Source organism: Rhinolophus sinicus, linkage group LG09 (genome assembly GCF_036562045.2).
Source record: "Rhinolophus sinicus isolate RSC01 linkage group LG09, ASM3656204v1, whole genome shotgun sequence".
In the NCBI taxonomy this organism is placed as follows: domain Eukaryota; kingdom Metazoa; phylum Chordata; class Mammalia; order Chiroptera; family Rhinolophidae; genus Rhinolophus; species Rhinolophus sinicus.
In genome coordinates this window covers 85,444,216-85,461,053 of record NC_133758.1, presented here as the reverse complement: position 1 = coordinate 85,461,053, position 16,838 = coordinate 85,444,216, and the positions used below count along the sequence as shown (strand labels likewise).

Sequence of the window (16,838 nt, the reverse complement as noted above, 5' to 3'; positions counted from 1 at the left end):
CTACATTATAAAAACAATAAGCACAGAATATATTTAAAAAGACCTAATACAAGAGGTAAGAAATTGTATACTTTTGTTATGGATATCATTTATCATCAATGTAACATTTTTTTCTTCTCCCTTTTCACCACAATTTTATTGAGGAATTGGAATAGGTGGGTTTAAAGTGTGATATTGCTTGTAATTTGTAGCCACGGAGGCATACTGTCTTTCCACAGGACTGTGGTGGCAGTAACCATCCTTGATGAGTCAGTCTCAAGGGCTATTACCGATCACCAGGACTACTCCTAAGACTCCATGGCTGAGATGTTCAAGGTAAACTTTCTTTCTCCTTTGCCCATAATATAGTTAGTACTGACGCTTATCGATCTTATTTCATTTTTCCCAGAAAAAAGAAACTTTCTATGGTGGCAACATGAGAACAAATGACTACTCACCCCCTACCTGTCTTTGTCTCAAGACAGTTTCAAACAAACTCATAAAACCTACTTCAAATATAACATTTTCATGAATATAAACTATTCCTCCATGCTGGACTCGCATATTAGGGACTCAATAAATACCGGTTAATTTAATTCAAAATACACCTGGAAATTGATAGAAAAGTGCTTCTTCATGTTGTCTGTCATGATATTACATTAGTATTGTTTATGGTGGTCCTGTAAAGGAGAGCTCTCATTTTCCCCCAGAAACAGTGGGAAAAGCAAACAACTCTCCAGATAACATGGGTAAACATAAATAAAATAGATTTACAATATCCTACCTTGATGATGGATTTGCAAATCTGTCTGCTTTTAGATGTTCAAGACACAGAAAAATTGCACAGGAAAATAACCTTGGTTTTTTTTTTTTAATCGAAACTGGTGAAAGTAAACATGTATAATAAATTGGAAAAAGCCTGTAAGTCTAGAATATTTTTTGATAGTGTTATCTTTTATGTATTAGCTTGCTGTTCTTGGTGGTAAGAGGAAGGCAGTGATTATTGGCTTTCTCATCTTGAATTTCATTTTTCTTGCTAAAAGTGACAATTGATAATTGACATAAGTGGCATGAGAAAACAACAAAAGTGCATTTTCTCCCAATTAGATGTGAAGAGTATGTTCTGTTTGTGGTAAATTCCTGCACAGAGGGCGGACTAGGATGCCAACAATTAATGGGCTGCAGCGGTTAACACTGGTGCACAGAGTAATAGAAATGTGTCGAGAGACCCAGTTTGTGAGAGATGTGTTGTCAGAGCCATGCCAGCAGCTGGCTTTCTAGATGCTGCACAGATCCCTGTGAGGGGACTTTATTTTGGTGAATTTATCACAGCACATGATCCGGCCCTGAGCTTGTCTGAGCTTGAAGTTTTAGTCAACTCATATGAATGGATGCATTTCTCAGTGACAGTTTCATGTAAACCAAGCTCACAAGGTTCATACCCAAAACTGAGCACCAGTTTATTAATTTTTATTGGGAAATGCAGTTGTTACACTAACCAGAGAACTATACTCTGTGACCAATCCATTCTCTTCCTGTAGATAATTGAATATGAGATGTCAGATTATAGCCCGGAGCTTACTTGATGAACATGAAATCAGCACAAAGAGAATTGGTTAAGTAAACATTCTTTAACAGTTAGTGCATCGAGGACTGGCCTGAGGGGTTTTCTTCTCTCTTTTCTATCTCTTGTTATTAGTCATTGCGTGCTAAGCTTACTCATTTAAAGTCCATCTTCCCGAATTTCCCAGTCTTAGGAAGAACTTTAATCTTTCATATACTGACTTCAGGAGACTTTTACTTTTGACTCTCATTCTCACAGAGTATCATAAAGTATAAATTAAGATGACACGCGCAGTTTTAAAAATGTGTATATAGGCAACACATAGAAGTCAAGTATTCTCAGAAGGTTGAGAGTTTAATAAAGTTGAGTAATACCGAATTTCTGAAAAAATGAGGAGGCTGTTATCCACTACTAAGAAAGCTAGGAAGGATTGTTGGACAAGAAGAGAGACAGCACATCTGAAGAGCAGTACAATTCTGGTCTCTGCAGAAGCGTTCTGTGGTGAGAAGAATTCATCATGTCTCTTTATAACCTGAGCGAGCTACCTGTAAACACGGTCCATGTGATCCTGAAATCTAGCCCCTCACATACCTTAGTAGCAGCAAAGGAGGTATCCTGAATTGTGCAAACAATGGTGGAACTACTGTGTAGGTACAATTAAGCTCTGCTGTAGGTTGTGTCTGGTTGGCCTCTGGACTGTTAGAAAACTTGTATTTAATCTGTAGTGTCACATTTCTTTCCCCACACTCACTTTAATTTTCCCTCACCTGTGCTGTCAAGGCTGGTGTGAAGGCAAATGAAGACAGTCGAGGACCTGAGGACGGGGCTCAGTGTCCATTTCCACATTCTCCATCCCCAGACGCAGAGATCCTTGTGGAGCAGTGTCCACTGACGAGGCCTGTAGTCTAGGCATTCCAGGACAAACCTGGTCCCTGGGGACACAGATGTCATTTTGAGGAGTCGTCTTCGTAGACTAGACCTAAACCCAAACTGCCAGGACTCATTTGTGTTACAAAAACAATGTCCATTCCCTCTATTTCAAAAAGCACATTTTAAAAGGATTTTGTCCTTTTGTCCTGACTTTGCTGGTCTCCAACCCCAAGTGTTTTTGCAGATGGGATTCCCTGGAGATGTTCAAAGGAAAACAATGGACGAAAGGGGAGTTTCTGCTTGAGGGGAAGCAAGGGCGGTCCAGTTTGAAGGAGAATTCCTGCCTCAATTAAGAACTAAAGGAATGAGCTTGCATTTCTGAGAGGTGAGGCAAGAAGGGAATCTGTTTGTTGGGAGGCAAAGTTTTCCAAATGCAGTGGCAAGAGCATATGCTTTGAAGTCACACAGACCTGTGTTTGAATCCCATTTTATCATTTACTAATAGAATGACGGTGAACGAGTCACTAAGCTTCTCTCCTTTATGCTCCTCAGTAAAATGAGGGAAGAAGAAATCAAAATCATACTATTGATTACACTGTCAAATGAGATCACATGACCAAAGTCCCCATCAAGTTGCCTAGGCCACTGGGATATGCAAATGCTAGTTTCCTTCTTCTTAACGCATGATGTTTACTTGTATCCAGGTGAAAAAAAAAGAGGACTTCCGGGATAATAACCTTTTCTTCCTAGTTGATTGAAAATTTCTCTTCCCTTAATGTGATTGTCCTGGTAAAACCCCGAGAAGAGCTCTTTTACGCCTTGTGTGCAGACATCCCTGCTGGCAATCTCTTTCCCTGATTCACTTAGTGCACTTACCCTTGCTGTGATCACCCATAAGAGAGGAGATTGGTTCCGTTAGGCAATGAGGAGAATATTTCACTGTCCCACAGCGGCGGTGATGGTCTTTCTGCCCTTCGGGAGAGAGATAATAGGGCTACTGAGTTACTTGAAAGTTTCATCTATATAGTCTGGTCCTTTTCCACTTTTGCCCATTTTATCATAAGTTTTTGTTTGTTTTTAAATACTCCTTGGTGGCATCCAAGGCTGGGGTCTGATGGTCATTCATTTATTGTTACATTCTCATTAGTTTTTCAGATCTTTTGAGATGGGTCCGGCTAACTAAGCTTTTTCATTTTTTTTATAACTAAGTAAGTTCTTGGACCCTTTGATTCCTAGATTTCTTTACTTTCTGTATGTGCTCTGAATGCCATAAATACAACATTACAGTGGACCAACATTTTTACAAGGAGAATCAAATCTCATCTCACTAAACTTGTTTTTCAAATGTAAGAGCCAACATTGTGATTACCTAGGGGTCCAGAGCATGAAATGAGACTAGGAAAGCAAGAATATAAAATAAGGCAGATTGTTTTTCAACAGGAATATATACATATAATTAAGATAATCTTCAACCTTCAGACACAGCCTAGATTTGACTATATCCAGGATGGCAAAGGACAAAATGAATACCTGTTTCTTTGGTTAACAATCAAAACTCTCATTAAAAAAAACACCACTGCATTTTCAATGCTAGCGTCCTAGATTGCAAAGCCAATCACCTAAACAGAAGATACTTGGACAGATTATGGTTACTATATTCCTATAAGGAAATCTAATTTGGAAAATGCTCATCACTTGATTTTCAAAGAAAAGGTATAATAATTTGCTACAGTTACTAGGGGCCTCAAAGAAACCATTGTATGTTTGTAGTTGAATTTAAGTTACAGAAAATTCTGCTAAAGCTTTTCAAGTTGCATTTAATACATTGAGTGAATCAGAGATGAGAAATGTTCTAAATCAATAACCAGCCTTCTAATGTGACTGTTATATAATTCCCCAAAGGAGATCTGGGAGACCTGAAGCAGTATGACTTCTAGTCAAGCCCAGACAACTTGCCACCCTCTTCTCTCAAGGGAAAGGATGAGCACATGGGGATGACAAAAGACTACCCACTGGGATTCTATTGATTTTCACATGTTATTTTCCCTTCTGCTTGCCTCCCCCACCAATTTCTCACTCCCTGCTATTTCTTTTCCTGCCAGCATAGCAGAGAAAAAATAAATGTGGTTATTGGTACAAATTGGTGAATATTGTACGTATTGGTACTTTATGAGTAAAGTTTTCTATTTCTGTTCACAGTGTAAGAATGCACATAGAGCAGGGGAATTTTTCTATAGCTCTATTGGTCACATTGGCCAGAAACTGACTGATACCCAGCTGAATTTAGAAATTGTTTTTCTTAGGATGACCTTTAAATGTGTTAGTTTATAGATAATTAGGATTTAAATTAGATTTCAGAGAGCCAGCATTGCAAAGTGGTTAAGGAATAAACTCTGGAAGAAAACTCCAATCCCACATTCTATTCGGTGTATAATTTTGGGTAAATTACTTAACCTCTTTGTACCTCAGTTTCCTCATTTGTAAAATGAAGCTAACCATAGTGTGTACCTGCTAGCCTTGTTGTGGCTCACATATTAATATGTTGATATGTAAAGCATTTAGAACATGCCTAGCTCACGGTAAATGCAATTTAAGTGTGTGCTATCATAGGTTCACAATCCCTTATTTGTAATTCTAAAGTTGAAAAGCTGGAAAAAATGGCACATTTTGTAGCAAACTCATTAAGTGGTAAGATCTGACATGAACTGATCTATGGCAAGTTATAGACTTTATCTATCTCACCTTGTGTGAATAGTCATATGTATGATTGAAGAATTATTGATGTGAATGATTAAGAGCTACTGCCAGATCCCCCTGGGGTTGTTACATGAGATATCTGCAACTTTCTTAAATCTAAGAAGTTCTGAGTTCCAAAAGACATCAGGTCCCAAGGATTTTGCAAAAAGATTGTTGATCAGTGTTTTAATCATTTCATAGGGTGGTAGAGCCAATCTTGCTGTTTAATTGTGGACACAAGTAGTTTGAAAATATGGAAGCTCTCATAACACGGTGGAGTTATATGACACCACTGTGATCCACCAAGGCTGGGGAATGGATGTTCTGATTAGTACAGAGTTGATATATGTAATTATCCATGGATTACAAAATTTTGAAGAGTTGTGCTGAGTACCATCAACCCCAAAACTCCCTTTAATAAGTGCACCCTATATTTTTTGAATGTGTGTTTTTTTTGTTTGATTTTTTTGTGTGTGTGCCAAATACTATGCTAAACAATTTACATGAATTTTTATTTAGTCTTCTCAAAAGCCCAGTAAAGTGAGTTTTATCATGATCTCACTTTACACACAAATAAATTGAGAGGCCGCGTAGTCAGTGAAACTCAAAAACCTGTCTGGGTACTCTATACCTGTGCCCTTAAATGATAATTTATTATTCTTTGATAATTCAGAAATTGTAACCTAGGGTATTATTTTCCAAAGACATTAAGAAAATAATAATAATGATAATAATAATAACAGTAGTAGTAACAAAGAATTTATGATGCCTTTACTATATGTCATTGTACTAAGAGTAGAGTCATACCTCAGCTGTGAGCAAGTGTGAGCTAGTTAAAAGGAATTGATTCAAAACATCTTAACAAACGTTGTTTCATTATATTCAGTTTCATTAGATTCATTATTCTGTGGCGAATGATTCAGGATGAAAGGTGAATAAAACACAGATTTTGCTTTTTAGAAGACTATAATCCCAGGTAAAGTGGTTGCTCTGGGGGTATATATATCCTTAATCCTTAATATATATCCTATATATAGCCTTTCATATATATATATCCTTAATATATATATATATGTATCCTTAACTTTTTACCTCAATTTAGAGTTAATAATATACTATTAATAGTTCACATAATATAGAAGCCATTTAAGTATATATGTCTTTTATTCCCAACCAATACTTTATGTGATAATTTTCATATGTGTTGCATCTACATAAATTATAAATACCACAAGAACATTTTATAATTTTTGGCTTAAACGCCTAGGAGTATTTTAAAGATATTAAGTGGGAAGATATTTACATTGCCAAATATTTTTATTCCTTCCTGAAGATCTGAAGTTTCATTGGTTATCATTTCCCTTCACTCAGAAGAATTTTATTTAGCATTTCAGCAGATATACTGGGTGACAAATTTTCTTAGTTTTATTTGAAAATTTTATTATTTCATCTTCATTCTTGCTGTGTATGGAATTCTGGGTTGACATTTTTTTTTCTTTCACCATCTTGGAAATAATTGTTTCATGAAATTCTGGTCTCCATAGTTTTAGATGAAAAGTCTGTGAGCATTTGAATTATTGTTCCCTGTGTAATTATGTCATTTTTTCTGACTGCTTTCAAGATTTTCTCTTTTTCTTTGTTTTTTGCAAATAGACTGTGAGATGCCTACACATAGCTACTTCACATTTATCATGTTCATGGTTCACCAAGCTTCTTCAGTATCTATGTTTATGCCTTTAATCAAATTTTGGAAATTTTTGACTGTTGTTTCTTAAAATACAAGGTGTGATAAAAAAATACGGTGAATATTTAACTAAAAAAATTTTATTACAGTAAAAGACACATTGCCATTTATCCCCCTCAAAATACACCCCCTTGCTTCAACCACACTTTCCCATCATTTTTGCCACTTTCTGAAGCAGTTCTGGAAGTCCTCTTTCATGAGTGCCTTCATCCTCTCATGACAATGCTCTGTGTTACATATTGTTTCTGGTACGGCAATTTCTGTCAAATAAAAACATTACGAAGTATCCTTATCCACCTTGTTCACCTGATCTGGCACCCTGTTATTTCTGGCTCTTCCCCAAAGTCAAAATGACCATGAAAGGAAAACATTTTGAATTGATTCAGGACATCAAGGCAGCCATGACAGCACAATTAAAGACACTCACAAAAGAGGACTTCCAGAACTGCTTCAGAAAGTGGAAAGAACGATGGGATAAGTGTGTTCGAAGTGAGGGGGAGTATTTTGAGGGGGATTCATGGCAATGTGTCTTTTATTGTAATGAAATATTAGAAAATCATAGTAAAGATACAGGAACTATGTGAAAGAAACAAATTAATTCTAAAACTGAAAAATGAAATCTGCAATTAAAAAAAAAAAGCTTTGGATAGGCTTAGCAAAAAAGTAGAGATAACAGATAAATTTTTTTTGTTTTAATTTTTTTATTGGGGAATATTGGGGAATAGTGTGTTTTTCCAGGACTCATCACCTCCAAATCAAGTCCTTGTTTTCAATCTAGTTGTGGAGGGCGCAGCTCACTGGCACATGTGGGAATTGAACCAGTGACCTTGGTGTTATGAGCACTGCGCTTTAACCAAATGAGCCAAATGGTTGCCCTAATTTTTTTTTTTTTTTTTTAAATTTAAACATTCACCGTGTTTTTGGATCACACCTCGTAGTTTTTTTTTTCTGCCACATTCTTTCATTCTGGGACTCCAATTCTACATGTGTTAGATTTTTTTGATATTGTCCCAGGCTTCTCTGAGTCTTGGCTCATTTTCTTCTAATTTTTCTTGGGGGTAGGGTGCTTTTTTTTTCCCAGTTAAATAATTTCTATTCTTGTATCATCAATTTCACTGTTTCCTCTGTTTTCTCTATGTTTTTTTTTTTTTTTTTGCTAAGCCTTTCCAAGGTTTGTTTTTTTCATTTCGTTTTGTTTTGCAGAGATTTCATTTTTCACTTTTAGGATTCATTAGTTTCTTCCACATAGTTCCTGTATATTTACTAAGATTTCTTAATATTTCATTTATTACCAGAATATTTTTGTTTATGTCACTGACTATGATTATAATAGCTGCTCTAAAATTCTTGCCTGTGTTAAAATTAAATACAAAATAGAGACCAGTCTTGAAAATTCCCTGAGCAGACAAAATCATTCAACTCAAACAAGTAAAACTGAATTTAACTTAATTTAGTAAAACAAGTGAAATAATTTGGGCTGCTTCTTACATAAATGCTTCTGATAATCATACGAGAAACGTAAGTCATATTCCTAAAAATGGCACAAGATAATCACTTTTAACCAATCCCTTCCCATCTGGAAACCCCATTGTATTAACCAGTCATTTTAAAGGTCAAACAATTTTCACCTTTTCACTTTATAAGCCATCCTATAATGTCATGCCCCGGAGCTTCATATCAATTTTAAATTTGAAAGCTCCCAGTTTGTGAACTATTTTATATGCACAATAAACTCTTATTAAATACTATTTATTGGTTTGGTGGTTTTAATTTTGCTACTTAATTCAAAGTCACAAAGATTTTCTCCTATATATTCTTCTATAAAAGTTATATTTTTATATATGTAGGACTGTGATCCATTTCCAGTTAATGTTTACATATGATGTGAGGTATGTCTAAATTTATTTTTAGTGTCTGGACATTTTTTCTATTTTTTTTAGATTCTTTTCCCATCAAATTATCTTTTGCTTTTGTCAAAGGTCAATTGGATGTAAATGTGAGTTTATTTCTGGACTGTCTTTTCTGTTCTATTGGTCTATGTGACTATCCTTATGCCTGAACCACATTGTTCAGATTACTATAACTTTACAGTATGTTTTGAAATCAGACAGTATAACTCTCCTAACTTTTTCCTCTTTTTCAAAATCATTTTGGCTATTCTAGGTGATTTGCATCTCTATATAAATTTTAAGATCTACTTTTTAATTTCTGCAAAATAAAACTACTGGGTTTTGATGTTTATTGTGTTGAGTCTATGACTCAAACTTGAGTATAGCTCAAACTTGAATGTGTAGCTCAATTTATGGAGCATGGCTTTTTCAAAAATGTTGAATCTTTCAGTGCATGAATATGGCTTATTTTCCTTTTGTTTAAGTCTTTTTTCATTTCTTTCAGCAGTATTTTAAAGTTTTCGGTATGTAGTTTTTGAACTACTTTTATTACACTTATTCATCAGTATTCTATTATTTTTAATATTATTGTGATTGGAATTTTTTTTTTCAATTAGGAGGAAAGATTTCAGACTGTCACTATTAAGTATAATGTTAATTGTAGATTTTTTGGTAGATTCCCTTTATTAAAATGAATAAATGTCTTTCTGTTGCTATTTTTGAGAATTTTTATCATAAACAGATGTTGGATTTTATCAAATTCAACTAGAGATTTGATCAGAGTTTATATAGAAAATTTATGGCTTCCTGTTTCTCTTCTTTCTGAGATTCAACAGCTATGACCACTTTGAACTTGTCCTCTGGTTCTATTGCCTAAAAATCTTAATGGTTTGTACTGGAGTTTTAACTAATCTAAATATGGCATGAATACAGCCCCTTACTCTACATGTTATGAAAAAGAGAAATTCACCCCATGCTATCCTTCTTCCAAGTTTAATTGCCTCCAGAATTGGCTAACTTTTGTTCATTTTCCAGTACCTCTAGTTAGTTGTATTTTGTTTAGTAATTATAGTTGTTATCTCTGAGTGGATTTATCTGGTAGGAGTTTACTCCACCAGATTGAAAGTACATCTCTCATTGATTGAATTTTGTATATTAAACCAAGTTTGCATACTTTGACTATATCCCACTTGGTCTGTTGACCATAATAATAATCTATTTTTCTAAATGTTTCATATGTCCTTTAAAAGAATATGTATTCTGTTGTGTTGGAAGTAGTATTTAATACAGGTTGTTTAAGTCAAGATTAGGAAATCTTTTTGATGTTTTTATCTTTACGATTTTATACTTTCCTGAATTCAATTTATTTTTACATGTAAGGTCTTTATACCTATGTTTCTAAGAATACTGGCTTATAATTTTTCTTCCTTGTAATATCCTTGACAGAGTTTAGTATCAGATTATGTTGGCCACATAAAACAAGATAGAAGTGTTCCCTCTCTTCATTAGAAAAGTGATTTTTTTTTTTTTTTTTTAATGTTTTCAATAGTTCACCATGGATCTATCTGGACCTGGATTTTTATTTTTGGGAAGATTTTTCATTACAGATTCAATTTCTTTAACAGGTATGGGACTATTTTAATTTTCTATATCATATTAATATGTTATGAGAAGGTGTGGTTTTCAATAATTTTTTATTTCATCCTAATTCTTGAATGCTGTGACATAAAATTGTTCATAATACCCTTTTATTATACTTTGAATGACTGTAAAATCTTTAATAATGTTCACTTCTTAAATTTCTTATAATGGTAATTTGTGTTTTCTTTTATGTTTTTTTCTGGTTTAGCCTCTCTAAAAGTTAATCCATTTTATCATTTATTTTCAGATATTGGCTTTAAAAATGTTTTTTGCATGTTTGTTTATGTTTTACTGATTCTGTTCTTATCCTTATTATTTTCTTTCTTTTGCTTCCTACTTTTGAGATAGAAACATAGGTAACTGGTTTTTAACTTTTCTTATTTTCTAATAATTGCAATTAAGCCTTTACCTTTTCACATAAGTTTTGATATATTTTGTATTTTCATTATCATTCAATTAAAAATATTTCCTATTTTCAATCACTGTTTCTTTGACTTATGAATTACCTAGAATTGTATTGTTTAATTTCTAAACTCGTGGAGGGTTTTCTAGATATCTCTTGATATATTAATTTCTAGCTTAATTACTACTGGTGAAAGAATTTATTGTTTGACTCAATTTTTTTCAAGTTTATTTGAGATTAGATGGTCTACTTTAATAAGTGATTCATACACACCTTAAAAGAATGTGAATTCCGTCGTATTGGATAGAGTTTTATATAGGTCAATGAGCTGTGTTTTTCTACATTCTGATTTATATCTTTGTCTTCTTTGATTATTACTAAATTTTGTTAACCTCTCCAACCAGGATTGTGGATTATCTATTTCTCCTTTGAGCTCTGTCAAGTTATTGCTTATCATACTTTGACACTCTGTTAATAGGTATATATATATATACACACACACACACACACACACACACACACACACACACACACAGAGGGTGCCCAAAAAATGTATTCATATTGTAAGAAAGGCAAAAACTGTATTAAAATTGTAACACTCAATATATACCAATAACAAAAGATGAATACAAGTCATGTTTGATTTCTGCAATTGCAAGAGGTGGTCAAAGTGGTTGCCATCGGCATAATTTTAATACATATTTTTCCTTTCTTAAAATGTATATACACTTTTTTGGCACCCTGTGTGTGTGTGTGTGTGTGATATTATATATATATAGTATATGATATATATGTAGTATACTTTTATATATATAGTGGTATACTTTTGAATTGACTGTTTTAAAAAATTACATTTTTATGTCTCTATTTCTAGTTATTACTATTGTTTGCCTTAAAGTTTATTTTATATGATCTTAGTAAACACCTCTCTTTTAGTTAGTGTTTGCATATCACCTTTTTTTCCATATATTTCTTTCAAATTTGTTTTCTTACATTCAACGTGGGTGCCTTGTAAGCAGATGCAGATTTTAAAAAAATGTATTTTGAATAATTTTATTTTAATTGTAGTATATAGTCAATTTATATTTAATTTAATTACCATTATATTTGTGTTTAAAATTTTTTTAATTAAAGTTTATTGGGGTGACAAGTGTTAGTAAAGTTACATAGATTTCAGGTGTACAATTCTGTAATACGTCATCTATATACCACATTGTGTGTTCACCACCCAGAGTCATTTCTCTTTTCATCACCATATATTTGATCCCCTTTACCCTCTTCTACCACTCTCCCACCCCCTTACACTCTGGTAACCACTAAACTATTGTCTATGTTTATGAGTTTTGTTTCTTCATTTCTTTTTGTTGTTCTTTTGTTGTTTTCAGTTTTATATACCACATATCAATGAAATCATATGGTTCTCTACTTTTTCTGTCTGACTTACTTCGCTTAGCATTATAATCTCAAGATCCATCCACGTTGTCGCAAATTGCACTGTTTCATCTTTCTTATGGCCGAATAGTATTCTATTGTGTATATATACCACAACTTCTTTATCCAATCATCTATCGAAGGACACTTTGGTTGTTTTCACATCTTGGCCACTGTGAATAAAGCTGCAGTGGACATCGGAGCACATATATGTTTATGGATAAATGTTTTCAGATTGTTTGGGTAGATACCCAGGCGAAGGATTGCTGGATCATATGGTAATTCTATGCTTAATTTTTTGAGGAACCTTCACACTGCGTTCCATAGTGGTTGCACTAATCTGCATTCTCACCAACAGTGTATGAGACAGTTCCTTTTTCTCTGCAGCCTCTCCAGCACTTATTATTATTTGTCTTATTGATTGCTAACCATTCTAATTGGTGTGAGGTGGTATCTCCTTGTGGTTTTTATTTGCATTTCTCTGATGATTGGTGATGTTGAGCATTTTTTCATATATCTCTTGGCCATTTGTATGTCCTCTTTGGAGAAATGTCTCTTCAGGTCCTCTGCCCATTTTTTAATTGGATTGTTTGTTTTTGTTGTTGAGTTGTATGAGTTCCTTATATATTTTGGATATTAGCCCCTTATCGGAGGTGTTGTTTGCAAAAATCTTCTCCCACTTGGTTGGTTGCCTCTTTATTTTGCCAATGGTTTCTTTTGCTGTGCAGAAGCTTTTTAGTTTGATATAGTTACAGGTCAATGGAATAGAATTGAGAACCCAGAAATAAATTCACATAAACATGGACAGATAATTTTCGACAAAGAAGCCAAAAACATGCAGTGGAGAAAAGACAGCCTCTTCAATAAATGGTGCTGGGAGAATTGGAAAGCCACATGCAAAAGAATGAAATTAGACTCCTATCTGTCACTGTGTATCAAAATTAATTCAAAATGGATCAAAGACCTAAACATAAGACCTGAAACAGTAAACTGCATAGAAGAAAACATAGGTACTAAACTTATGGGCCTCGTGTTCAAAGAGGATTTTATGAATTTGACTTCAAAGTCAAGGGAAGTAAAAGCTAAAATAGATTTATGTTTAAATTTACTACATTAGGCTTGATTTAAATTTACTTCTTCTTGCCTTTGTCTCTTTTTCTTCCTTTCCTAACTTTATTTGAATTAGTAAGTATATTTTGTTCTTTTTCTACTTCTATTAGCTTTGTAGTAATGCATTAAAAATATTCTTTTGTAGTTAGTTAATGTAGAGATTACAACATACATCCTAGAACTATTACTGTCTACATTAAGTTGTAATCTACCTGAAATAAGTGTTTTTATTGTTTTCTGGATGATGTAAGGATCTTTCAAACATTCTGATTCCATTAACTTTCTCACCTTTTGTGCTATTGTTGTGATATGTTAGTTTCCATATATTTTAAGTTAAATAAGACCTTGTTTTGTGATCCATTTTTAAAGATACTTTTTAAAAAAATCAACTAACATTGATTAAGAATTACTTACATTCTGAATTTTTGGTGCTTTTCCTTAATTCCTGTATCACAAAACTTTCAGCTGGATCATTTTCCTTTTAACTGAAGAACTCTTGTAGTATTTCTTTTAACATATATCTACGATGGATTTTTTCAGTTTTGTTTCTTAATGTGATTAAATTTATAACAGCTTTATTGGGATATAATTCACATGCCATAAAATTTACCCCTTTAAAGTACGACAAATGTAAATATAGTAAAACCTTGGTGGTTTAAATGTAAATATAATAAAAACCTGGTGGTTTTTATTATATTTACAGAGTTGTAAATATATTATCTAATTTTATTATATTTACAGAGTTGTAAATACTAATTTTAGAATATTTTTAGCACTCCTGAACAGAAACTTTGTACAGGAAACTTTGTACCTATTATCAGTCAGTCCATATTCCATCTTCTTCCCAGCCCCTGGAAGCTGATAATCACTTTCTGTCATTATAAATTTGCCTATTATGGACATTTCATATAATGGAATCACAAAATATGGCTTTTGTGTGACTTCTTTCACTTAACGTAATATTTTCAAGGTATATAACATGTATAAGTACTTCGTTTCTTTTTATGACCAAATACTATTCTATTGTATGGATCTACCACATTTTATATTACTTATCAGTGACATTTGGATTGTTTCTACTTCTTTGACTATTATGAATACTGCTACGAACATTCATGTACACATTTTGGTGTGGACATATGCTTTTAGTTCTCTTGAATATACTCATATTAACACCATGTCTAACTTTTTGAGGAACTGCCAAACTTTTTCCCCAAAGTGGTTGCAAAATGTTATAATCCCACCAGAAATGTATGAGATTTCCAATTTCTCCACATACTGACCAATACCTTTTATTGTCTGTCTTTTTATTTTAGTGATCTTAACGGTTGGGAGATGATTTCTCATTGTAGTTTTGATTTGCCTTTAAATAATGAGAAATATCTATAGAAATCCTTTGCTCATGTTTAAATTTGGTTGTCTTTTTATTGTTGAGTTGTAAGAGTTCTTTATACTAGATGCGTCCTTTATCATATATATGATTTGCTAATATTTTCTTACATTTTGTGAGTTGTATTTTTTTTCTTGATGATGTCCTTTGAAGTGCAAACGTTTTAATTTGATGAAATCCAATTTATTTCCTTTTGTAGCTGTGCTTTTGGTGGAATATTGAAGAAACTACTGCCAAATCTAAGGTCTTGAAGAGTAAGGTCTTGTAAATATACCTGTTTTCTTCCAAAAGTTTTATGGCTTTAGCTTTACATTTAGGGCTACAATCCATTTTGAGTTAATTTTGAGTTACAGGTTCAACTTTATTATTTTGCATGTAGATGTGAAGTGGTCCCAGGGCCACTTTTAAAAAGACTATTCTTTCCCCCATTGAATTGTCCCCATTGAATTTTCTTTCTGACTTTCCATGTGGATGTTTTCTAGTTACTATCTTCCAGTTTATTAATCTTCACTTTTGCCTTATCTGCTATTAAATTCTGCTATTGGATTCTTAATTTCAATTATTATATTTTCAGTTGTACAATTTCCACTTAATCCTTTTTAGTGGATTCCTATTTTCTTATAAATTCTTCATTATTTTCTCTATTTTCATAAATATATAAAACATTGTTATTTTAAAGTCTCTAATGATAACTCCAGTATCTGGGCCATCTTTAGTTCTATTTCTATTCTCAATTTTTTCCTGATTTCTTATAATATCCAATTTCTAGTGTTCTCTAGTAAAATTTGGTAGACTATTGGACGTCTGAATGAAGAACTATAGAGGTCCTTGATGATAATGTCTTTTCCCAAAGATAATTTAATTTCATTTTGATAGGAAGATAGAGTTATGGCAGATCACCTTGATGTAGCTGAGAGTGGATTCTTAACACTCATCGGACTGGGGCAGTTCTAATTTGCCTTCATTCCTTTAATGTAGCCCTTATTTCTACGCTATTGTCTTTCTGTGGTCTCAAGTGTTGTCATGGGGACGTTTCCTATGTCCTCTCTACCTCTGTGAGCCCTGAATTATAATCTACACATCCTCAGTACTACTGCACTGCTAAAATCTTTGCCTAGCTCTTTAGCATAGCGCTACTTATGGTTTTGTTTCTGGGAGTCGTGCTTTGTGTATGTACAGTTTTGAAGGTGACAGACTCTTTGCAGGGAAATTGCATGCAGCCTTTCAGGATCACTTTTACGTGTTTTCTCTTCTTCACGTCTTAACCCCACTGGCTGCCTTCAACTCAAATTCTGTCTCTTCCTCCCAGTGAGAGTGCTGCAGGCCAAGTTTGTCTTTCTGTTTAGCCTCTGTTTCTCTCTGCTGCAGATATGCAGGTGCCTTGAGGAAAAACAGTGCAGAGGCTCACCTCAGTGTGCTCACCTTCACTGCAGGACTCCGGCTTTCCAGTTCTGCCTGCTGTCTGGAGCCTGATGTCAAACTGTTGTTTCATGCATTTTCTAGTTGATTTTGGCAAGAAGGTTATTCTGTATATGCTTTTCTATAATAGCTTTTCTATGTATGCTTTTCTGTAATAGCAGAATTTCCCCAGCTTTCTTTGGAAAAATATAAGAGGGAGTCCTTACATTTTGTTGCAATATAATTCTGTCATATCAACAAGTAATATTAAAAACAATTTAGATCCTTTTCTGGTGTTACAATATAGGGTTTTATTTGTAACCAAAAGACTTGGAGGAGAGCCCCTAAAAATTATATGTCAATGCTATAACATTTATACAAAGATATGATAATTCAAAATTGTAAAAGCAGACTTTTTGCTATATATAATGTACATATTTGGTGTGTGCATATGTGATATGCAATATATTAAAGAAAAACTATATTGTACCAGTATTTGGATCCATAGTTAATATGTCAACTACCATTAGCACTTAATTCACCATATTTTAATTTGTCTTGGAATGTAAAGAATATTTCAAGGATGACAATTTGGGTGGCCCCGGTCTCTTTAAAATGTCTCTAAGAAAGTCTGAACTACTGCCACTTCTCCCCTCAGTAATCTTTCTTGAGAATTAAGAGAG

At 33.5% G+C, this 16,838-nt stretch overlaps 1 long non-coding RNA gene across 1 annotated transcript; it reads left to right on the top strand.

Moving 5' to 3' along the window:
• The first annotated feature begins 220 nt into the window (after positions 1–220).
• On the top strand, positions 221–10,407 carry LOC141573088 (uncharacterized). Its single transcript, XR_012498653.1, has 3 exons — positions 221–315; positions 2,658–2,798; positions 10,332–10,407. It is a non-coding gene; the product is annotated as an uncharacterized LOC141573088 (long non-coding RNA).
• The last annotated feature ends 6,431 nt before the right edge of the window (positions 10,408–16,838 follow it).